Below are 25474 nucleotides of genomic sequence, written 5' to 3'. Positions count from 1 at the left end.
TGTATCATTATAACTTTCATGTTAATCCACGGTTAATGTGCCCATGTATTCTCTATTTCTTTGACAGAATTTGCCTGAGCTGCACAAAGCCTTTTCTCTCTCTGCCTCTCCCTCCCTTTTCCCATACTGGTGTAGTTATAAAGTAGGAAGCATGTTACAATTAAAGTGCCTCAGACCAAGGTTCTGCTCTAAAGACCAATTGCAGCAATACTGCAGCAGAGCAGGCTGCCAGTGACTGAGTAGGAGGAGTTGGTGATGGGTGGTATTACTCCAAACATGACCCAAGAGAGGAAAAGGCAAAGCATAGATCCTATACTCTTGGAGGGGTAGTTCAGCAAACACCCAGTGAAGGGAAACCTGCTCTGCTTGTCCTCTGCCAGGCAGCAATAGGAAAGCTGCTGGAAATGCCAACACTGTTTTGTTTGTTTCCTTCCAGGCAGATTTTTCCACAAAAAATAAGTTTTGCACTTGCTTTAACATAGATTGTTAGAAATGTGAATGAGGCAAATTAATTCTCTTGTGTCAGATAATTCAGCAACCAGGGAGAAAAATCTATGGTTTTCAAATGCAATACCTTTTCATGAATTGGTGGAAAAGCACATATTCATTGGCTCCACCAATAATCTGAATCTTGTTTAAACAAATATTTCTCCCACCTGCAAAAAAGCCACAGATAAATTTAGTGAATACATGTTATTTATGGAGCTCTTTCTTCCCATAAAAAACAGATGAATAATATAAAGTTGCTGCAGTTTTGCTCCTAAAAGCAATGTGACCCATTAAGGATGTTAGGAGAGTTAGAAGAGGGTACCTGGTTCTTGAATATGCCCAGGAGACAGGAATTTAATTGCTCTCCATACTAGATTTCATGAATGTTTCCTTGATATAACTACTCCTCTGTTCTTCCCCCATAAAGTAAAGATAACACTCTCCTACCTTCTGGGATGTTTTCAAGGATAAATATATTAAACATGTTTAGGTGCTATGGCACAGATAAGGAATTTATAAAAATGTCTAACAAGGACAGTCTATTCTCCATTGCAGCATACACAGCTCTTGACTCCCAAAAGCACTTCCACCTTGGGGCAGTGATTCATATATGGCAGATGGGAGCAGAGCCATCAGGCTGAGCACCCTCTGGAACAAGGTCTATAACACATTGCAATGTATTCATCAATGCAATGCTCTTCTGCCCACCTTAGACTTGATGTGTAATCCTAAATTTAGTGCCAATGGATTTATCTGAAAGACAACTATGCAACGCAGTAGATACTGCACTGGCATAAGCCATTATAGCTTTGGTGAAAGTATTCTGAATTATACATAACACCCCAAGATCCAGACTAAAGTTTAATTGAATTAATGTATATTTCATATCTAAACAGTTAAGAAACAGGTACTGTCTCTGGCTATATAAACTTGCAGGAAAGTGAAACATTTCTCCTGAAACAGAAACTCTGGATGGCTTAAATATACATATTTCCTTAGTTTTGGTATAGGTACGTTAAGGTTATTAACATATTTTAGCCAGATTGTTAACAGAAAGAAAGAAGGGAAACAGAGAACAAACAGTTATATGACTTTGTTTACTAAACTCTTTTATTCTGAAGTTCATATTCTGATTTAGAGTTACTTTTGCAGTGCAATCAGTCCAAAGCAAGAACTAGGCTGAAACGTAAACACATACATCTATGTACTTTCTCTGATTAATTCATATTTTCTATTTCTTGGCTGAACAGTGACAAAATACCCAAAACAATTCATATCAATTTCTATTACTAAAATGCTTTTGGGTGAGGGTAGCCAAGTGAAGAATCTTCCCCTGAAAACCAACCCATCCTTCGATGTCTCTGCCGCCCAAGTCCCCTGGATGGGGTTTGTTGTTCTGGTTGGAGAGAAGCCACACTGCAAGCCCGCTCCAATGACTGTACTGCTCAGTTTCATTGAAAAACTCCTGCTGGAACCAGTAGCCTTCCTGACTTTTGTTGCTGTGGCATGACAGTTTTCTCCAGCTGTGTGAGGGGCTTACTACTGCACTGTGTGCCCCAGAATGCAGAGGCAAATGCATAGATCAAACCTATGGCTGGTTCCACTTCTCTCTCACAGCCTACTGAGGCCAAACACATGAGCAGAATTTATAGTTGTCAATCTTTCTAATGTACTGTGTCTTCCAAAAAGCTGCAACAGATGAATAGGTCTTGTTCCCTAAATGAAACCCTGAATATTACAGTTGCTCTGTTGAGGCAGCTGAGGATCAGGAAATTTTTACATCAGGGGTCTGGGCTTCTGAAGTGGATGTGGTGGTGATGATTCCTTTGGAATTATGAGCTGTCCTCCACAGAACTGGTCTGAAGGGGTTCCTTTCTACAGCCAGCTCTGGCTTCCCACCTCTGTACTGCAACACTTCATTAAGTACTTACGGCACCCTAACATGCTGTCAACACATCCTTTATTGTGCCAGGGACACAGTCATGATAACCTCAGTGTAACCAGTTCCTGAAAACAGTAAACCCAAGATTTTGTTGACCTAGCTAACTTAATGGCACAGAGGAACCCAGAAGGTCCCCCTGAACATCTGAAGTCATGGATGGAGACGTTACCTGAATCCCAAATAAATGCAAGCTTTACAGGGGACTGTGTCCTATTATATATTTTGTTGACTACTAAAAATCAATTGTAAATAGAAGGAACATAGAGCAAAGAGACTCAGCTCACTCAGTTTATTAAACACAAATGTTCACTGCTAAGTGGCAAAGCAGTTGTCATAATCTCATGTCTTCACTTCAACACAAGTGTCACACCAGCCGAGAAAGGGCCAAGTTCACTTGACAAAAGGATCATTTACCAAAATATATACCCCATTTATTCACTACAAAAATCCTGAACTGTTCCGTGATTTCCATCTCCTATTTTATAAGCAGAAGGGAAGAAAACCACAATAGTACCATGACAACAAATAGAAGAGGAATCTTTTTTGATTTTCCTTAAAGTAACAAGTAAATATATTAATTGGGAAAATATGTACCAAAAATGTTTATTCATGCCATGGAACAAGAAAGCTTTTTGTCAGTGACACGAGAAATATGAAAAGGAGTTAACTAGGCCACAGGTCATGGAGAGTTCAGCTGACATAAATAGACTTGCAGAAGTTTGCCTCAGAGTTTAGGGCAGCAACAGTAAACTTTAATAACAGTAAAGTGTTTAATACAAATACTGCCTTAACTAGATCTACAGTTATAGGCCTGAGCCATTGATCTCATAGCATTATATTGATGCATTATAGCTGCAGGGGACAGGAACACCTTATTCCAGGGAACAGCCAGCATGCTGCCATGTTGATTTAGCCTCTTTCGAACCACTCTGCTTTCAATATGTGTAGTTCAAAATGTAGAGAGTACATATTCTCCACCTATTCCTTCTCTAAACTATCATACCATAGCTGAAAGAGTTTGCAGTGTCAGCAACCATGCACACTTATGCACCTTTTGATGACAATTTTTGGACTGTGTAGCTCTTGTTCTGTCTTTCAAACATTTTTTGCCAACTTCACTTCTAGCAAAAACAGTGGCATCATACAGATTAATTAGGAGCTTGAAAAGAAAGAACTTTTGTTGTATCAATAGGTACAGAAAAACAAAACCACTAAGATAATTTCTGTCTCACAGTTCCCTCAGCTTTTATGTAATGTGACGAGCCCTGACTATTCCCAAACAATATTTCCTCTTTCTTCCAAAACTGTTTTAAAGGGCTTTAAACAAGTTCACAGTCACCCATCCTGCTCCTCTGTTACCTCAGCGTACTGCACACATGGCGTTGATGCAAAAGAGCTGCAAATGGAGTGTTTGAGGCAAAGGTGCTCAAATACTCAGGCTTTCTGCAGCACCTGAGGCTCTGAGATCAGGAGTGTTATCCTCCCCAGGCACCCTGCCCTGTGGTTCAGCTGCCTCTCCCACCATTGTGTGAGCCACCCCTGGAACCCACAGGCGAATTCCTTGGACATGTCATCTCTTGAGTCCCCTTTCATCCAGTTGAGGGTGGAGACAGGTGTTAAATCAGCATTAGCACCCACCATACCGCACCGCAGATGCTGGTGGGGAAAAATGAGGAGGAAAAGACAATGTCCCTCTTGTCCATGCTATAATTTCTGTTAAGACAGAACCTCTGTTGCTTCTTCATGTTCAGTCAAGTTCTTTGTCACAAACTCCGTGCACTCCGTTGCCTGTATTGGATGCCTTCAGAGATTAGGATGAACCTTTCTTGCCACAGTGACCTGGAATAGTTTTTTGGGTAGCTGCACACTGTAACAAAAAACAAACAAACAAACAAACATACAATTCTGAGTATGGTTGAGCAGTATTTTACTCTACTAGGAGAGACATGTCCTTTGCCCATTATCCCCAAACCCTAAGAAACAGAGGGTGTTCCTGAGCATCATGCAGAGGCATCATTTTAACCTTGAAAGTGTTTGCTTTTCTACATTGTGTAGCTTAAAATAAAAGCAATCATGCTGAAATCTTTAGCATAAAAATGATGGAGTTTCCAACTTTGCCTGATTACTTGTTTCTCATATTTACTGCTGCTCACAACATTTGTTTAGAGTTAAAACACCTCCTAAAACATCTTTACAATTACGGTTCCACCTTATAAGCAGTTCATTAAAACACCAGCTTTCAGTGCAATAAAATCTGTGACAAAGTAAACAAAAATCCCTACATGAACTGCAGTATGTGCACTGCTAAACTCACATATAAAGAGCACATAGAACAGATTTAGGATTAGAGCCAAACTCAAAGGAATGTTCATAGTTTTTGGTCATCATCAATTGTATCACAGCAGCAGAACACATCCCCACCTGTATGCTCAGAGCATACAGTAGCATTTTGTGGAATGCCTCCCTTCTGTTTGCTCAGCACCTCCTATACCCTCCCTTCTTGGACACACAGAAAGTCTCACTCCTAGGCTTACCAAAGCTCTGCAGAGCAAATAAAACCATTGCAATGATTTCAGCTACTTGCTACCCACCAGAGTTATTATTAACTCCTTAATCTGTCCTTCCGTCAACCAGGCACAAGTGGTAGTCCTTGCTTCTATCCAAACAATCTGTGACAGGTTTTTTCCCAGACAGCAAACCAATTCTCTCTGGAAGGCTGAAGAAACAGCTAAACTGGGGATGATTTGTCAAGTCTCCAGGCAAAGATGGTCATGTGTGTCTGGTACTTGGAGAGAAGCTTGTGGCATTTGCTCGAACATTGTGGCCCTGAAGGTCAGCAAGAACATCCTACCCCAAGAGAGCAGGATCTTGTCTTGGCTCTGAAGTTGGGGATCCCCAGAAAAAAAAGTGCCAAAGGAACGTATGCTTGATTTCAGGCATTGCCAGAGGTGTCCTGAGCCATGAAATTGCAGCCTGGGGGAAGTTAAGTGTACTAGTTTGAAAACAAACCAGTGGGAAGCACCAAGTCAGAATAACAATTTAATGGGGAAAATCAAAGAAAAGGAAAAACTAAAAGAAAACACTGGTTCAAACTGACAGAGTCAAGATACAACCTGAGTCCCTGTTAGGCAGGGTGGTGGTAGCAGTCTGGTAGAATGGTGGCTGCAGTCCTCTGAAGCAGTGATCCTGTAGAAAAAGGGTCTGCTCTTCCTCAGGTTCAGTGGTGGCTGTGTAGCTCCTGTTCTCTGGAAATCCAGTGGAAGGATTATCTCTGGTGCTCAGAATCTCAGATTATATCCAGGATGGGATGCTTGGTTCCTCCCTCTGGGTGGAGCATCTCACAATGGGGTAATGAGTCATGAGGCCAAGTGTTGATTAGTCTCATTTACAGAAGACAGTCTGGAGGGAGTTATCTATGAGTCATGCGGCAGGACAATGATGGGTCATTAACAGAGAGATAGTCTGGGGGGAAGAGCCAAGGAAACACTGCCCCACCTGATTTCAACATCTCATGAGGATGGTAATAGAATACACTGCAACCCAGGACATTAAGCTAAGCTAAGCCATGCCTGTCTGTATTCATTACCACGAGGACCACAACACCCAACAGTGTCTCTGCCATGCTGGCACCTCGAAGATGGCATTGTCTGTCTCACAAGTAGATGTACAGTGGGATGAAACTGGGGAGATGCTGGGAGATAAAATAGCTCAGTCCCGAGCTTGTGTTGTGTCCCTGCAGACCATCCTGGAGCAGCGGGACAAAGCACAGTGGGGTGCCTGACCAGATTTCCCTGTTGAAGTGTGTGAAAGCATGGCAGTGTGGTGTGGCCACAGCTTAGTCAGCAGCAGCTAACACTTGTGTGCACACTGCTGGTGCAACAGGGGCTGCAAATCAGCTAATGCAGGATCTGCAGAAACCACAATAAGTTCCAGGTGTGAACATGCCACAGCTGCATTGGTCCAGCCCTTTGCCTGCCCCAGGCCCTTGGGTAGGTGTAAAGGATGACTCTGCATCTTTTGTCCCCCACAGCTTCTCCCGAGGCAAGGTCTGGCCTGGCGCAGGGAAGCACAAACCTTTTGTGCAGAGACAGACTCTGAGATACGAACTTGCAGGAAATTAGGAACCTGTATGCACTCCTGAATCCAAATTCCCAGGGTGTAGACTGAAACAAAAAATAATGGAATGAACTAAAACCTATTCTAATTTGTCCCAAAAGTTAGAGTTCCAATTCTGAGCAGCTCAGATGTTGTTGCTTCTGCAGGTTGAGGTGACATGGACCTAGCTTGCCTGAGTTTCTGAGCCATATGTCTGAGACATGACATTTTGCCCTGGTCTGCTTTCTGTCTTGTAAAGACTATTCTCAGTTCCCTCCTCTTTCTCTCCTCCTCGTCTTTTTTAACTTATCACTAGCAGGTTTTATACATTTTAAATCTTTATACATAAGAATTAAAAAAAATATATCTTTCTAGGCTGACAGTCTCCCATTGAATCTGTCATCTCCTATTACTCTGTGTGACATGATGGACCCTGATATGGATATGATGTTCTATGACACATGACACCAGTTACCCAACACTGTACTTCATTAGAGGAAACTGTAAAGGCATAAACCAGGGGTGAGCCCCTCCTATTAATCTCTTGTTCCTTTTACTACTATCATCAAGTGTTTGTGTGGTTGTTTCAGATTTTCCCTCTTGGACAGTCTCATAATTGTTTCTGAGTGCTGATAAGGAACAAAAAGGGAGAAAACACCCTGAAAGGTTAAAACCCATCACACTCTTTTCTCTATAAACATAGAAATAATATCTTTTGAAACAATCCTAGTTAATCCCTTCTTAATATCTAGCAGGAAAATAAGAATTTGTATATCCCTGACAGCACATCCTGGATTTAATTATTTCCTGACCACAGAATGGGTTGATCAGAATTACTGTTGGCCAGACAGGAAAAAAATGAAAGGTGCTGGGTTCACCTTTAGCCACAGTTTGGCAAAAAGCAATGACCATTCCCAGATCACATTAACATGTTTTTTGTCAAAACCTGCTGGAGAGAAAAAATGCAAATGCTGATGCAGGAAAGAAAGATTATTGTTACTGTTCCTTCTAGTTTCTCCCCTGTGCTTGATAAATGACACCTGTGATTTTTTCTTTCTAATTTTGCCTAGAAATATCATCAGAACAAACCTGCACTGCTTTTGTTCAAAGCTCTGTGTGGAAAGAAATTGAGGCCAGTTTCTCATCTGTTTCTGTGGAGCTCACATGTTCCAAGGGCAGGAAGATGCTGATATGAAGGTGGGTATTTATTAGCCAGAGTAGATTAGCCTCAGTCTGAATCTCAGTTATCACAGCTGACACTGACTCTCTCTTTGTGTTCCGTGTGGGCACTCTCTGGGTTGTACCAACATCCTGGACCTGGCTAACAAATTCCTGCTCAGTATGTGGTGATTACAGCTCATGAAACACCAAGGCTGTCTCTCTGTGCTTTTGTAAAACTTTAGTAGCAGAGAGGATGTGTGTTAAGAAAATGAAAACATTTACCTGGAGTTCACTGCACTGAACCAGTTATGACTGACAGCCACCAGCCACCTGATGAAGGCAGATATTTGCATGCCCAAAACACACATTTGGCTCAATTGGCACCTTTAGTGTCCTCCTCATTGGACAAATTAAAGATTAAGAAATAGCGGTAAAAGTGATACTAAGCTAGCTCATTCAGGCTGGAATGAGCCTCTGCTACTATGCAGATATGGGATGATGCTGTCTTGGTGGCACACCTGAGGGTGAATAAATGTTCTTGCTCTTTTACATTGGCATTCCATAACCTTTGGTTTAAAGATATGGATGGAGTATTTTTAGGATTGGATTTACATTTTGGACCTTATGGTCCTGCTACTGAGCTTGCTATTTCTAGATGAATATACTCTACAAAGCAGACAGCTCATTTTCTGTTTGTTAGTGAATGTCAGTAGAAGAAATCTGAGCCACTCACCTTGACTAATTGGTACAGCCAGTTATGGGATGTTTTAACATGAAGGAGATTAGCAATATCCTTAAAACCCACAACCAAAATTATTTTTGAATATTTGTTTGCATATTTCTGACTTATGCTGGTGGAAAGAACCAAAGCCCTGTAGAAGAACTACTAACCTTTTTCAGTCTCCTGAGTTTTTCCTCTTTATTGGGTGTCTTTGCCACAGAGCTTCTGAGAGCCTTTGCAGTACATTATAAAGGAATGCACTTCCTCTAACTCTGTGGGGCTATTTCATCTCTAAGTGCTCTAAATAACTAGTGAATGAGCTATATGTAAGTGGTTTTTTTCAATGCAGAGTGCATATTTTCCATCTATAGTGGTTTTATTTTGACACTGCAGGTGTTAAGAGCTGTCTAACACAGCAAACACTTCCCTAGTGAGGTGCCAGTAAATTCTAGATTATAGGAGACCTCATTCTGCAAAAAAAAAAGATGTGTGCAAGGGCAGCCACCAGCTGCCAGACAGTCCATCTGTAGAATCCATTTCTCTGCATTTTGCTTCCACCTACCATAGGCTGTTAAACCTGCTGCTAGGTTTGTTTCTGATGATTTGTACTCTAAATTACCAGTTACCCCTCCACACAACATTTAAGATCTCAAGCCCAGCTCTAGGATGATAAATCCATTTGCTGGAAGGCCACATAATGATTAGGTGTTGCAGTGATGCCTGAAACACGATGCTCTTGATCAGACAAGTATTATAACAAGAGATTAATCCATGGCATAAATCATAGGAAATATTTCCATTAATACAAAGGGATGGAATTAGGACTTGCAAATATTTGCAGCAGATGTTGTACTTTAAGAATAGTTTCTTTATTAATGATAATGATACATACCTCTTTAAAACCAAAAATCAAAAATATTACTTGTTACTTGGGAAAGGAGACCACCTCCCAGCTGGTTAGACCCCCCTTTCAGGTTGTTGTTGGGAATGATAAGGTCTCATGTGCAGTCCTCTGGTGGAAGACCCCAGAAATGAGTCTGGGGGTGCTTCAGTGGTCATTGGTGGTCAGACTTGGGGTGATCTTTGTTTGACCAGCAATACTTGTACGAGCAGCTCCTTCCTTTCCCATAGTGTGCCACAGTGGGAATTTTTGTCTGGATGCATTAACCAGGATGTGCTAACCAGATCTCACCTCTGCCAGCCCTGGAAGTAACACCTTCCTGCCACAAATTCCTCCTTTCTGCACTTAACTCAAGCCCCACTGTAGTGACTTATCTTATGGTAAGTTCCTTCTGTGGCCTTGGCAGTGTGTGAGACAGGCAACTGTGATCTTTAAGTCCTCACAGCTGTGGAGAAGAAGGGGTATTCCAGCAGCACCCAATCATTCGGTGGGGCTGGAAAGCACAAAGGATAGCTGAGTTTCTGTCCAAATGGCAATTTAAAGTTGTTACCTCTGTCCTGGACCCTCCCCAAAGCCTTTTCCTCACATCTGTCTGGATTGCAACCCCTTTGCCTCCATCTGCTTGATGATGGGAGAGAGGAAGGTGAGAGGCAGCTGCACAGGTGCAAGGGGAGTGGGTCTGTAAGATCTGCCTCCTGCCAGCTAAAACCACTCATTTTAGTTTCAAATCTCCTTCGAAGGAAAGATGATCTTTCTCTCTTTGTTCTCAGGAATGGCAGGGCTGTGACACAGGTGCAAGGCAGCTCTGGCACCAGCTAAGCTAAGCCGTAAAAGCAGTTCCTGAGGGAGGGAGTCCTAGGAAGACAGCTGCAATCCTAGAGGCAGAAGGAGTGTGCCCCAAGTCCTATATTACCTTCAATTTTCAAGTGGCCTTTTCCACTGCAAAGGACCGCTACAAGGTCTTCACTGCTGTTTTAGTCCTTACCTGAGCACCTACAACACATGGACAAGCCTGCACAGGGTCAGATGTGTTACTAGAGACATGAAAAATTCATTGTTTATTGAGGTGGTCTCTCTGCCAGCTTCATTTATCTACAAGGGCATCAAGGATGTTGAAAACAGCCTGAAGGGAGAAAATGAAACTGAGTTTTAAAGGCATGTGACAATGTCTGTATAATCCCAACAGATTAGCCACTACACCTACATACCATAGTGATTTCTGTTCTTGTGATTCCCTGCATGTCAGCCAGATACCATATGTGGGCAAGGGGGGACTTCCGAAGAATTAGGGAGTGGTACAAAAGACAAGCACAAGCCTGATGTCTCAGGTTGTATGTGAGGATGGACAGCACAAAGCTGCTTTGAGACAAGGGCCTGATATCATCTCCCAGGCCCACATGCCTGGAGTTATCCCCCCTCGTGTGTGCAGACATGTTGCTAGAAAACTGCAATATTCTTGGGCCTGGATTCAGCTGCACTATGACCTGAGGGTGGCAGGAAGGGAAGCTGCACAGCCGGATGGCTGTCAGCACTTCTGTGCCTGCCAGGGGCTGACAGAGAGGAGGGCTGTCCCGTTATCCCATCCCACATAAACCTCTGCTGTCAGGTGGTGATCACACACCAAGACCTCACTACCTCCATGCAAATCCATGCTGCTTGGAGGCTGTCACCACCAACACTATGAGAAAATGCTCACCTTGGTTTTTCTAGGAGGGGACAGGCAGATGGGGAGCAGAGTGGAGTCACCGTGCACCCACCAGTGAGCCCCAGCTGGGTCTCCAGGACAGGCAATCAGCAGAGCATCACTGCAGCTAACCAGAATTGGGCTGAAACCTGGAACACCCTCTTGTCTTCCTGTTCTAACTTCAGCTCTGGTCTGGAGCAGAAAAGCCTTTAGTACAGGATGCTGCCCACCTAAAATGGACCAAAGACTAGATAAAAGTTATCCTGCCAATCTTGCCTTGGGTGACACCCACAATGTTTTCTTGAAAGTCCTTTGAACATAGAGTTTAATTGTTTCCTCTTGCAAGTAAGACAGTGAAGACTCAATTAAGTGGAATTTTACTTGTCTTTCACAGAAAATCTTGGGAACATATTTTATAAAAGCTTCTGCTCACTTTATTTAAACTTTGGACCAAAATCTTTTTAATACCAGCAGAGAGGCAGCTGGATACAAGGCAGAAAAAGGCAGAAAAAGGAAGCACTAAACTTACTGCAGTGCTGTAGTACATGTAACCTATTACAATAGGTTCCCTGTGACATCAGTAGGGTTTGGGCATGCTTAGCTCAGTAGGCTCCTTCTAAAGTTTTTTAGTGCATTAAGGCAGAATTTACTTTGGTTCCAATAGCTGAGTTTTATTAAGATGAAGTCTAAAGTTTTTAAAAGCAGAAGTAGAAACAATAGAGTTGTTAAAGTACTGGGGAAAGAGTCTAACTGTAATCATGTCCAGAAGCATTTGAACTGAAGGATAAATTAAAAAAACTGTGGAAAACAATAGCCCATTACAATGGCAAAATCCATCAGCTGAAGAAAGCAGGGCAGACATGGTCAAGGCATTGTGCTTAAAGGATATCCATAAGATACACACATACAGTAACAGAGAGTGACATTCTTCATGTTGTATCAGTTTAAAAACCCAGATAGATCTAGATATAGATGTCAGCTACTAGGACAACCAGGCTTCATCGCCCATGGACATCAGCACAGCCAGCACCTGTCTGCTCAGCAGGTTGTGTGCCTCGTGGTGAAGGGATAAACATGATCCGCTCCTCCGAGCCCCGCCGCCCCCGTGCTCGGGCACCAGCAGCCCGCAGCCCGAGCTGCACCTCCCACCAGGCTGTGCCAGCACATGGAGTGCAGTCAGGGGAGGCAACTTATAATTATTTGATGCAGATTGCAGATGGTCACTTCATTAGCATCGGTGCAGAGGCACCCCTCACATGGTGTGGGGTCGCCTTTGTCCCTCTGCAGAGGTGGATGGCTGGGTTGTTCTCATCTTTTAATGCCCCTACCAGGCCTTGATCCGAGGAGGTGCTGAGCAAGGTCTGTTACATTAAAGTCGAAACTATCAAATTAAAACCCCATTGGGATAGAGGCTTGAAAAGGAAATTAGGGAATAGAATTTCTGCATCATAAAATATTAGGAACAGAGTGCATTAAATTGCTTCTAAATGGTGACAAAGGAGATCTGTTTCACTGTCTGTTTTATAATTGTTTTAACTAAAGGATGTGTCTGTCTTGTGGGGTATTGACTGTGAATTCCAAAAGTACAAATATTGCTGGTGTGTTACAGTTAGGCTATTACGCTAATTTTTAATTAAATAATAATCAAGTTGTGTGTGTTGTGCTTCTAGTACTTATTTACTTGCTAAAACCAGACCTTTTATTAAGAGTGGTTTCATGCATTCTTTCACCAGTCAAGTCAACATTACTGTCTTTTTAAAACAGCTGTAAATCTCTTTGATTGGGACTTGAGGCTGGAATCATTCGTGCTGTGTTAAACTAAACTGTCTTATCTCCTTGAGTGCTATGCAGCCTCTAGCATGTCCAGAGCTGCATCTGTCCATGGCCTAAGGAGGCCAATATTTGAAAGCTATTAATAAAGACATTTGGGGAGGAGATGGAGACACGCCTTTAACCCTCAGTGCAATGTGTTAGAAGAGATGACAGAGTAGGAGGCACGCTTTTTCATTTTCAAGGATAAAGGGGTTTGCCTTTTTTTTTTTAATGGGGACAATCACTGCCCTGCAAACATTATTTTCAAAGGAATGCCCATTATTTTCAAAGGAATGCAGGCTGATGAACATCTGCACCACCAGAGAGAAGGTTAGACCAGATAAAGGTTTCCAAAAAATATATAGGAGGTAAAACCAAAATTACCCTGAAGCAGGCCATCATCAGCACCACAGCAGTGAGAATCACACCTCTGAAGACGCCTTCTGACCTTTCTGCCCCAAGGTGCTGAACTGCAGACCCTTCCAAGGGTCTGGAGCACCCTGGAAGTTTCCATAGGACTGAGTTAAGTAGGGAAAATATAAAGCACCTTTACAACGGGACCAAGACTCCCTTTGCATGGGGTATTCCTGTCTTCTGGCTCATGCTGAATCTGTTGTTTTGCTGTTGAGGTGGCAAAAAGAGAGTTTCAAATTGGTCCCATCATATTTTATTATTAGACAGGAAGTCAAGTACTATTGCACTTACTGCATCTCAACATAGACAGTGGGCAGCAAGTCCTTGGTGAAAAACTTTTGTGGGAAGCAGTATAAAAAGTCTCCAGGCTTCTGGGGACAAGTGGCAGTAACTTCCTCAGCTATCCAAAAGTCAGGCATCTGAGCCTCTGTATGGTCAACACTGAGAAGCAGGGCACATCCAGAGCAGAGTTATCGCGTCCTTTGTGGGCACCTATCCAGAAGGCAGCTTAGTTCCTTCCTGAGTGACAAGTGGACAAGGCACTGGAGACACATGACATCCCTCTAACTTCAGCCTCCACAGAGATGGGTTTCACCCAGAGCAGCATCTGGGGCTTTGTTATGGCAAAGCTACTGGCACTGATTTCCTATGTACCTCATAAAACCAGGGTGGACACAGGGAAGGGAAGCTGGGAGATTACTCTAAAAATGATACTTGCTCCTGGTTTTCCTCATAGTCAACTCTGCTGGAGATATTACCTTTCCAGTGCAGAAGGTGTTGGTGACATGTACCAAATGGCTTGTGTGCCCCTGTCTGTACACTTCCTACCCCTACATCTCTGCTTTCAGGAACCGCCTGTTTCTCACAACTCACCAAGTTCATCTACACGTTTTTCTTAGAGGTTATGTCCAGAGCTGTCTGCCATGCTGTCTTCCAGGCTGGGCTACCAATATTTAACATCAGGCAGCCAGAAAGGACCAGCAGCTTGTGGGTAGGGAAAGGCAAACAAATTATTGCATTGCAAGACAGGGTATGCCTTTGCAGCTATCATTGCTTATTACAATGAAGGGGGAAATGTCCCTCTTTGAAACCAAGATATAGCCTCAGCTTTCCTTCCTGTTGTGGCCTCCTCTGCAGCAGTGAAAACTCAACTACCTCAACTCCCCCTGCAGCCACCACAGTCTTTTTATCTCCACAACATCCACCAAAGTAAAAAGAAAATCCAAGTACTAACTTGTACCAAAGTCCTCAGGGAGCACAGCACTAGTGAGATAGAAAAGCCCAGCCTTGCCCCTGAGAAGAGCAACACATCTCAAAAGAGAGGTTCAAGCATGGACTGTAAGTTCTTTCAGAGACAAATACGACTGTTTTCTCACTGTGAAAACTTTGTTTTACACCTGGGATTTGATGTCTATTTAAATTAGGAATTTCTCCGAGTTCTTGGATCATTTACCTGTGCAACAAGGATGTAAAACACATGATAAACTGAAGTCACACAAACAACACAGTATCTACTTCAAGATGCAAAAACCTCAGAGTGGTGAGACCTGCTTCTTCAATGCCAAGTCTGGAAAGTCCCAGTGAAATCATTGCTCCCTGGATAGCACATAAATGGGATCATTCAGCAGGGCTTCAAATTCTGTCCTCACCCAAAAATCTCAGAAGGGTTACACTGCAGTTCATTTTCATGGCCTTCAAAAGTGCCTTTAGCTTTTTCTTCCGTAGCAGTCTCCTTTGTTCAATTTTTTTTTTTTTTTTTTTTTTTTTTGCAACAACAGAAATCTCATTACAAAAAGAGGAAAATGTCATGAATCAATGCTGCAGTTATAATCGGTCTAAGAATGCACTCGAAACAAATGTGTGACAATTAAAATTGTCATTATTTTGTCCAGAATTCTGATATTTTTATTCAAACCCAAATATTTCTATTTAAACTGAAAAATTATGAAGATGGGAAATTGCAGTTGGAGGCTGTGGAGTGTACTCCCACAAAAATATATGCTATTTTCTGACTACCAGTTTCTTTTACTTCTAAAATTCCCATCACTGCAGTAGCTGAGGACCCTGAAGTCCAGATCACATTTAGTTTCATTTCAGAAATACTAAAGAGATTAAACACCTTGCAAATTAGATGATATTGCATGATCTGCCCTATACATAATCATTCAAAAACTGGAGTTCAGCTTCCCATTAATTGTGCATTGATTCACTTTAAACAGGCTCTAGATACAGGCTGAGATGTATTAATAATATTTTATTGTATTTTAACTCACTTCTGTTCTTATTAACTTGTTAATTTGTTTTAATGAATTATTTAGTTTTTCTCATAAGATTTATTAATGTGACAGACCATACTTTGACCTACAGTTTTATATTATATCCCTAGCTGAGAAGAAATACCAAGGAAAAAAAGCAGAAAGAATTTTTGTAGAGTATCTTTGTTCCAGTTGTACTATGTTTCGTAATTTATTATTATAATTTTGTTGCCTTGCTCTGCACAAGTAAATTAACCAATGGGTGCCTAAGGACATGTAGCACATGTTCAGGGTTTGTGGCATAGGAGTGGGTAAACAAAGATGGTAATATCGGCTAATAGAACATCACATCCCACAAGGGGGGTTAATTTCTTTTCTTTGTACAGTTGCAGTAAGAAATGCTAACCCTTTAGATGAAGAAAGACATTTGTCCCCATGAGGTTTAGGCTAGCAGGACTTAGACTATTCAGTTGCAACAATTTTCCTCCCAATCAGCTTGCAGTTGGGTGCAAAGTCACGCTGTTTTGCAGTTCTCCTGCCTTCATCTGACCTTCAAGATCATCTGCAGTGTTATTCCTTCAGCCTCAAAAATCACAACAGACTTGGGCAGAATTGGCACTGGAAACCTGAGCTAGAAACCACACCATCTCAAAGGAGCATAAGGAAATTGGTGAAGCAGTGATTTTTTTCCCTTCAATTGAAATTGATCCTTTCCTAGAACAGAAAGATTTCAGTGCCCTGCATTTAGTAGAACTGAAGAGAAATGTGCAAACATTAAAAGTTTTAGCAGCATTACCTTTAGAATGAAAAATCTGCCATTGCCATTACACTCAGATCAGAATATTTTAATCACTGCTACTCTTGTGACGCTTGGGCTTTGATCATGTTATATCCTATATCGTTTAACTACCCTATATCCTTTTTCCCATTACAAAATCAAAGTGTCTGTGTCAATCTACCGGGGCAAAACAGACCCTGAACCCCAGATATGCTGCCTTTCCAAGTAAGCACAAACCAGCACATTCCCTTATGCTCACAAGTTGTGGTGACTCATCTAGGATCAAAGATTCATCAAATTTAAGGAAAAAAATATGTATTTGTTCAATTAATTTATTCCCTGATTTATCTTGATTTAAAGATACTGAGAAACAAAACCCCCATCAATTCTCTGCCCCTTTACTTCACATTTACTCACCCTCTGTATTGAGAACTGCACTTCACTTCCTGTGCAAATTTCTGTGGTTTCAATTTCCAGCCATCAGTTCTAACTTAGAGACCTTCAGTAGCCAGTAATATTTTCCACCTCATAAGCAAAACACAGCTATTACTGTGACTCTCTTCACTGCTCTTTCCTGTTCTTCCCACCTTCCCTTTACCATGTGAGCACAAGGTCTGCAGGTAGCACCCCAGGATTGGTCTCAACAAGGCTTTCACAAACGACTTCTCCTTCCCTTTGTAGACCTACAGAGTACCACAGGGTGTTCATTTTCAGCTCCTTTCCTGAGCACTCTCTCCCTCCTCTGCCATACCCCATGGACCACCTCCCATGCCCCTCTGCTTGTATTTTTAGCATGGAAATGTCTTTTGTTTAAATGGTCCTATTCTTCCAAGGTATTTAATGACTATGTGATTGCCCCCACTTCTGCTTATCACTTAGAGTTGTCTGCGAATTTTGCCAGCAATGACATTGCAGTTCCAGAGCCCTGAAGAAAATCTTAAATGTCCTCTAGTTTTCTTTCCCCTGTTGTTCAAAACCCACTGAATTTCTGTGTTTACACCCTTCTCTTTTGTGATGTCTGCAGTACAGCCTTTCTGGAGTGAAATGACCTGCAATTTTTATTTCAAATTCTGCTTCTCCTTCATCTTCTCCTGGATTGTAGCCTTCAGGCTGCCTGTGATCTAGGAACCTCTTCTGTCCTTTGGCAAAAATGACACATTTACAGCAGGACCAGAAGTTGTTCCTTCTGCTAACACACCAATTCCTTTCATCTAGATGGAAAAAATCAGCTCTAAATTCCCTGTCAGAACTTCTGCTCACTCATGCAGTGTCAGTGATGAGGTCTCCTTACACAGCTGTACCACCAAGAGTGGATTGATTGATCTGCTGGGGGTATCAAATCTTGGGTTGATCAAGGGTTGAAGCCTTGGGTTCAAGCCCTGTGTTCTTCACAGGAAGCCGCATAACAGGAGACAGACAAGCCAGGCAGCAAGGTAACGTTTGTGTGCAGCTTTAGGTGAAAGCAAGCCCACATCTGCCTGCTGGAGGCTAAGCAGACACATCCCCAGGGCTCAGTCAGCAGGTCTGTCTCTGTGGCCTCCCCCTCCCCTCCAGCATACACTGGGACAGTAGAGGAGAAATCCAGAATTTATGCACTTAAGCAAACGGGGGCAAAATATTAAGCAGAGATGTGCCTGGCAGACCTTTAACTGTAGCAAAGGTCTATATGGAAGCATTTTTCTGTAAGGAGGGAAAAGGGCAGGTTCAACAAGGAGGAATGTCCTGACTCCAGCTCCCATGTGGGAGCTGCAGCATTCCAGCCAACATAGGCAATTCCTGAGATAAGTCAGAGATAGAGGAACCGTATCACCATGGCTTTTCCTATTGTGCCTATACCTCACAGCCCTGTGCAGCAGCCAGCTGTTTGGCTGAGGTAACTGGAAAGCTGCTTCCTCCTTCCTCTACCCCTTTCCCTCTACCTTTATTAAAGTCAAGGAGGAATTCTTTGTACTGATATTTAAGCAGACTAAGAGAAAAAATTGCAGTTGGATGGCGTTTGCTTACCCTCGTCCAAATTTCAGATGGAAGTTTATGTGTTCAAAGAAATATAGATAGCAATCTTGACTTTTTTGTTTGTTGTTTGGATTGCAAAAGTATCAGGAAGCAAAGGTGCCTTGGAACTAATTTCTATTGTATTCTCCAGACAGCTTGCTCAGTAGCATAAATCCTATTAATAGATGACCTCAGATGTTGCCTTTTGAGCTGTGGTGCACTTTTGAGGAGCATGAGCAATGTTTCTCCATGTCTCTATAATTTCCCTACTGAATAAACAATGCTCCTTCCTCCCCTTCCCCCAAGTGTGACTGCTTCATCAGCACTTCCCTGGCTGTGCGTGAAACATGGGCATGCTAAAAAATAAACCCTCTGTTTCCCACAGCTGTACTTCCACCAGTAAAACTCTTTGTACCATTCTGAGGCTGAAAGCTCTCGCCCTTCTCTCCACTCTCCTCATGCGGATGCAAAAGATCCTCAGAGAAAAACCCGGCTTGTTCAGCTACAGTGAGACTTACTTCATTAGCCCTTTAATTGATGGGAAGAAAGTCACTGGACTACATGCCATAGCTGCCATCCTGGAGCACTGCTGAGCCCAGCTTCTGAAAGAGGGGCAGGTAGCTAAGGCTGGAAGTACTGTGTGATGTTACTAATGTCGTGTGCTGAGCACTCAAAAGGGGACTTGTCACCTGCTGAGAAAAAGTCCCTTGCAGCCTCATTAACTGCGGCCAATGCAGTGGAAATTCCTGTGTATGCCTCTCTTCAAAAGACGCTGATCAAGAGATTAAAAAATATCTCTGAGCTTGTTTTTTCTCTCCCTCCCTCTTTCTATCCTTTTCAAGCTCATGGATCTCAGACTTGCTAAGGGTAAAGGATACACTCAGAATGAAGATACTATAAAAGAGGAGAGCTGAAGATCAACACTTCAGCTCTTAGAAGAGATTTTAATACAAGCAGATGAAAAATTCAATGCTAAAACTATCTTCCATTTTGTTTTGTTTACCTACCTGAAACAGGCTCTTACCAAAATCTCTTTTGCATAATTTCCCAAAGTATGACAAAACCAGGACTCATCTCTGGGAAGAATGGAAAAGTTACTGCTAAGCTTTCCTAAGCAGGTCTCTACTCAGATGAAAGGTGCTGCACCTTCGATTTTCAAGTCCTACTATGAAAGACACATGCATTCTGTCAACTTCCAAAGTCTCCAGCTCATTCACCTTGAAGAGCCATGGGGCTGAGCCAGCCTTGCTGGGCTGTGAGCTGCACACGGGTTTAACACCTACGTTAGTGCTCTCCATCTGTCACTATGTGTAATTGTACTGCCCTACCGCTGTTTGCAGAGTGTGGGACGGCCATGCAGAGCTACAGCTCTCTTCTAATTAAAGTACTTGGATTTAATCAAGGTTACAGCAGCTTGAGGATGACAGGCTGCCCAGAGAACAGACAGCATCCTGAACCATCTTAACTAACTGAATGCATAGATAAAGAGGAAAGAAAGGAAGCAGTGCTTTTGTTCTGTTGCTTTGCACTTCTGTATTCCAGCTGCCAGGGCTGAAGGCCAGCACTTGCTTTTGCAGGCAGCCAGAACTGCAAGCTGTGTGTGTGGTTTCTTTCATATCAGAGCTGTGGAGCTGTGCTGCTGGACACACCAAACTGGATGATATCACGAGGGAGGACATCCCTTGGATCACCCCTCCATCTGACCCTGCCACTGGGGGAGGCTGGAAGGCAGAAGTGGGGAATGGCTGGAGGAGGAAGAGGTGAGCCAGGACTCCTGCAACCCTGTGGCTGCCAGAGTACTGTGTGCCAAGCCCTCTAATGCCTCTAGAGCCAGATTTCCCCCATCTGGAAATATTGTTTGCCATTGTCTAGCTAATTTTCAAGTGACACTTGAAGTTTTCATACTAGGTCATGGCTTCTACAAGCAGCTGTGCCTGTCAAAGACTATCATTCCTAACTGGGGGTTACCATGCCCCTACCAGAAAGCATTGTCATCTCAGCTCTGCCAAGAAAAGGGCACACAAGCCCTTCCTTATCTGCTTCAAGCCAGACAGTTAGAAAAATTGCCTTCCTCATCTGTGTAACCTCACCCAGCTGCCTTGCCCAGGAGCTCTCACTGGACCATGTCTTCTGGCAGGAGTAATAACTTCCAGCAACTACACAAGAACACCTTCCTCCAGGACTGTTCAATGCATGAAGAAGATGCACCTAGAGCTTCACTCTGCACCACCAGCAGCAGGTACAAGACTATTCTTGCACATGTATTCTGTTTCCTAACCACACATACCAACTGTGCTTCTGATACATGACTTCATCCCTGAGATGTCCCTCCTGTGGGCATCTCAGAAACTCTGTAGCTACAACAAGAATGGAGATATCTAGACTTGGCATTCCCTTCCGCTGGTTTAGTTTTACGGCTCTGGGAAAGGGTTGCCAAGCCCTTAACGCAGTCATAAAAGCCATGCAACCATTTGCTCTCATAGTCATAATGTTTGAGATTCAGATTTTGTCATTTTGCCAGCTAAGACCGATCACCTGAAACCCCCACTGAAATGACACAGTCTTCAGTGGGCCAGACATGGCAAGTGGAAGTCACTTGTCTGAAAGCTGTGTTTGTGTTACTGCAGCATCATGCCTGAGCTTGCAGTACTGGCACATCAGGTACCACACTTCTCTGTCAATGCTGAACCAATTTCTTAACACAGACTTATGGACTGCTTCAAAGTCTGCATCTTAAAGGCACAAAAATTATCTGGAATTTCTTTGGGCAGGGTCATGCCATTTGCTACTGGCTAACTTTTGAGTGTCCGGTCTCTACAAAAGATTCTGTCAAAAGACACTGCACAGTGCTTGACAAAAGATAAGGCATCACATAACAGAGGCCAAAACACAGATGCAACATGACCTGTGTTGGGGTTTTAGGAGTTCCCCTTCTGTTTTCTTTTTCTGTTAAAGAATTTTCCCCATACATGTTGCCAGGGGGACAAATTACTGGGTGCTTAAGAAACACAAAAGACCTGGCCAGAGGGAGGGGTCCATCTGGTTACTCTCTTTCACCTGGACTTGTGGGCTATTAGTTCCCGGCGTTTGGACAGAGAGAGAGGCTGGAAAGAATTCGTCAGCACTGGAGACTTCTGCTTTTTTGGCTGCCTTTCTTCTGCTGGAGAAACCCCAGGATCCCAAGCCCACCTTTCCCTGTCCCGCTGGGTGCCAGGCTGCAGCCACCCTGCCCCTGCAATTGCTCCAAGCCTTCGCTACTCTGTAGCCCTGCACTCCCGGCCTGATGAGGCCTCCCGGGGTTCCCGCTGCACCTCTGGAGTTCTGTACATCTCGTCTGCCACCCGGGATTTGTGCTCATCCCTACCATTCCAGCCTGCCGTTCCAGCCTGCTGTTCCCGAGGGTCCGGCCGGACACCGGGATCGGCTGCCCAGGGGTTTGTGAAGCCTTTGTCCCATCCCTTCCCGGGATCCCAGGGCACCGGTGCCGCGTGCTCCCCGAGCTCGCTCCGGAGCGCCCCCTGCAGCCGCGGGGGAACCATCGCACCTGCCCTGCTCACCGGGAGCCGCCAGCGCCCCTGCCGGCTGCGAGCGGAACTGCACCCGAGGGGAAAGGGCCCGACAGCCGAGAAGGCTGGCACTGGGTTTGTGATTGTTTGCTGTTACTGCCGTGGTTATTGCTGTTTGTTTGACTGGTTATACACATATAGATATATAATAGTAAGGAACTGTTATTCCTGTTCCTCATATCTTTGCCTGAAAACCCCTTAATTTTCAAAATTATAATAATTCGGAGGGAAGGGGGTTGCAACTTTTTTTGTTCCATTTCAAGAGAGGCTCCTGCCTTCCTTGGCAGACATCTTCCATTTCAAGAGAGGCTCCTGCCTTCCTTGGCAGACATCTGTCTTTCAAACCAAGACAACATGAAACTGTGGGCAAATGGGTGTATCTTCAGTTTTGCCTCTTTCAGGGGCTGAGGTATTTAATCTCTTGAAAGACACAGTTAACCTATGTTTAGGGTTCACTGCCTGAAATCCTGTCCCAAGTGGGTCATGGGACTCCTTTTCTAACAGTTGTCAGAAAAGGAGCTGGTCCTTTCCACAGCTGGAACGGACCTTGTATGAAAGGCTCAGTAAGTGGGGAGAGACAATCCAAAAACCATTATCCTTTGGGCTCCCTGCAGCTGGGAATAAGAGAGGAGGCTGAATTTCCTTGGACAGAGGAGAGCAGAGAACTGGAAACTTCATGGCACATATCTCATGGCACTGTCGCTTGGCCTCATCTGTCCTTGGCAGGGCAGGGTTTAGGTTTGTGCGCCAGCTGAAGTAAAAACCTGCTTTAGGGCTGGTTGTGTGTAATTGTATAGCATTGAAACCATCACTGCAGACACTCCCTGAAAAAGTAAAGCTCCCTGAATGGTCCCTGCATAACTGTAAGCTAGATGAACATTTTTTTATTTTTCTTAATGTGAAAGTCCAAGCTATTTGTGCCTATCCTCACTTATCCAGAGCTTGCTGGGACACCAAGCCTGAGGCATTTAAAGCACTGCAGCAAAGTACTGTTCCTCATTAAATTCTGTTCTTCCACACCCTCATCCCCTCGCCTCACTGTATTAGGTGACACTGCTACCTTGCAGCAGAAAGCCATCAGCTTCGAGAAGTGATGATAGCCTATTTCAGGACTGCAGCACTGCTGTGAACAAGGTGCTCAAGTATGATACATTATCCCTCCAAGGCTGAAAGTATCACCTCTGCGATGCTCCTAAACTCTGAGCTAGGTGAGGTTAACACCACAGCCCAGGTTTCTCATGTGATAGAACATTATGCTCCTAACCAAAAAATCAAGACTGTTTATGCATACAGGACACTGGAGCCTAATACCTTTTGCACTGCTCAGTGCCCAATGTATATATCCCAAGTGGGCAGAAGAGCTTATTGCCCAGAATGCATTCCAATAACTTCTACACATATGGCAGAATTTGTTTGATTAGCAATAGCTAGTGGAAGCCCCACTATGAAACACTGAATTGTGTAAACTAATAACTGTGAGACTAAAGATTATCATATAAACCAGCAAGGGATACTTCACCAGACAATAGATTTATTTCCTTGACAGATGCGTATAGTTTTATACTACAGGGTGGTAGTATAGTAGATTAGTATAATATAGAGTATAATATACTATATACTGTAGTATAGTTTTACACTACTATGTATTTACTGAAGTTGTTCTGGTAAAGCTGGTCTGGTGTAAGCTTTAAATAGTTTAATATATTTGTAATGATGAAGCAAATTCTGTTACAAAAACCCAAGCAGGTTCACCAAAATGGACCGCCACTACTGCAGTTTCCAACAGAGCCAGATTACAAAACAAAGGGATGCCTGTCACCTGGGCAATAAAGGACAGATTTATTTTGAACCCAGTTTTTCTGCCCTGTCACATTAATGGCCTGTACCATAGCTCATGCCATTAGGATGTTTAAATAAAGGGGGAAGTAGGTACTTCTCTGGCAGCAAGCACTTCTCTCTGCATCTGTGTTTATAAACTTGTAGGCACCTGAAATATGATTCTTCTAAGGCTTCACTTGAACTCAAAATTCCCACACACTCAGCCAAGATGAATCTTCCTCCAAGCAGAATACACTTGCTAGTCCTATCATAGAGCAACACTGCACAAAACTGCTGGGAACAAACTGAAGAGTGTTTTATCCAATTGCAACTGCCTGAGGTCAATGAAGAAGGTATTAGTTTTATTTTTAGCTTGCTTTTACAGCCTGATTGCATTTTCCATAAGATAATCCAGTAGAGGTTCTCCTCTCTGTTGCTTTGGGTTTCTTTTTAATCATCAAGTTTGCCACATTACTAATTAACAAGCTCTTAATAAATCACTGATTGTTTAATATGAATCAGAAGAAGAAAACGCTGGCATCCCATGACTAAATTTTTTCATTGTGTTAATAGAAACTGCAGGATATTTGTCACTGAAGCATCCCAGCACCTCTCAAAAAATGAAGGATTTGGTCTTACAGCAGCAATGGGAAGTGGAAATGTGATGTAAGAAGAGGCTGACAAGTAGGAAGCAGAGCAAAGATCAATTAAAAAACTCGCTTTTGGTCTTAAAAGAAATGGGCAACACCAATGTCAAGGCAGAGTAGACTGTTTATCAGTTTGTCTTACCTGACAACCATTTTGCAGTCCTGGGGTTAGTTCTTAGCTTAGATTGGAAGACTCTAGAAAGAAGAACAGGCTACAGATGAAAATCAAGAGTCAAACCTGCTTGTAGTTTGGCTTTTGATATCAGATATCGAAGATATATTTGCATTTGTGTAAAGCTAGAGGCTTTGTTTGGAAAAATCTGTGCCATGGAATTTTAGTAATGTCAGAGGTAAAGGTTCAGTAATCATGAATTAGATTTTAAGAAATCATCAGATTAGTGTAAAAATTATAGGAATGCTTTCAAAGAAATGCTCTTTTTGTTTTCATAATTGTCCTTTTTTTCCCTTTATAACAGCATTGAGCTATTTGCTCTGCACAACCGACAGTCAAAGCACTGTGCAAATTGCAAGGAGAAGACTCCCACCAGAAAATTATGCACCTTTTTGTAAAAATATTTCAGCCACACGTTTACCTGTCTTTTCAGTGTCTAGAGCACACTTACTCTTGGTCTTAAAATGGTAGTCTTTTCTCTGTTAATTTCCGTTCAGACAGGACTTTGTGGCTGGGAACTTTTAATTTCTCTCCTCAGCCATGTTTTTACTGTTACAATAAATCTTTTGATCAGAAGCTAGACTACTGGAGCTGGATGAGAGTGTATGCATATTCAGTAAAAGCCTTTGCCCAGTTGATTTAATCTTCCCTTTAATCCCCATGATGATCTGCAGTAATGGATAAAAATTAGGAGCAGGAGAAAGAAGAGAAAAAAACAAACCAACCCTCAGGAAGCAATTTTGATTGCTGTGAGGAAGCACTGGGGGCTCTTGGCCCCAGGGAGATCTCCCCAGTTCACTGGAGGCTTTCAGATACCATGGTGATGGGGGACTTTATGAATAACTAGGTAGATAAATGGTAAGTGCTTTTGATCTCTGCTAGCCTGTATTTCATTCTGTCAGCTGGAGAAGAGGCTATTCAAATATGTCAGCTGTAGGAGGTCAGCCAGGAGAGAGAAAATGTCTTCATTACAGCCTTCTGTTCAGCCAGGCCTCCCAGCTGACCTCGGTGCTCAGGCTTGTCAGTC

Source organism: Coloeus monedula (genome assembly GCF_965178545.1).
Source record: "Coloeus monedula genome assembly, chromosome: 1".
Taxonomy (NCBI): Eukaryota; Metazoa; Chordata; class Aves; order Passeriformes; family Corvidae; genus Coloeus; species Coloeus monedula.
Note: the sequence above shows the minus strand (reverse complement) of the source record.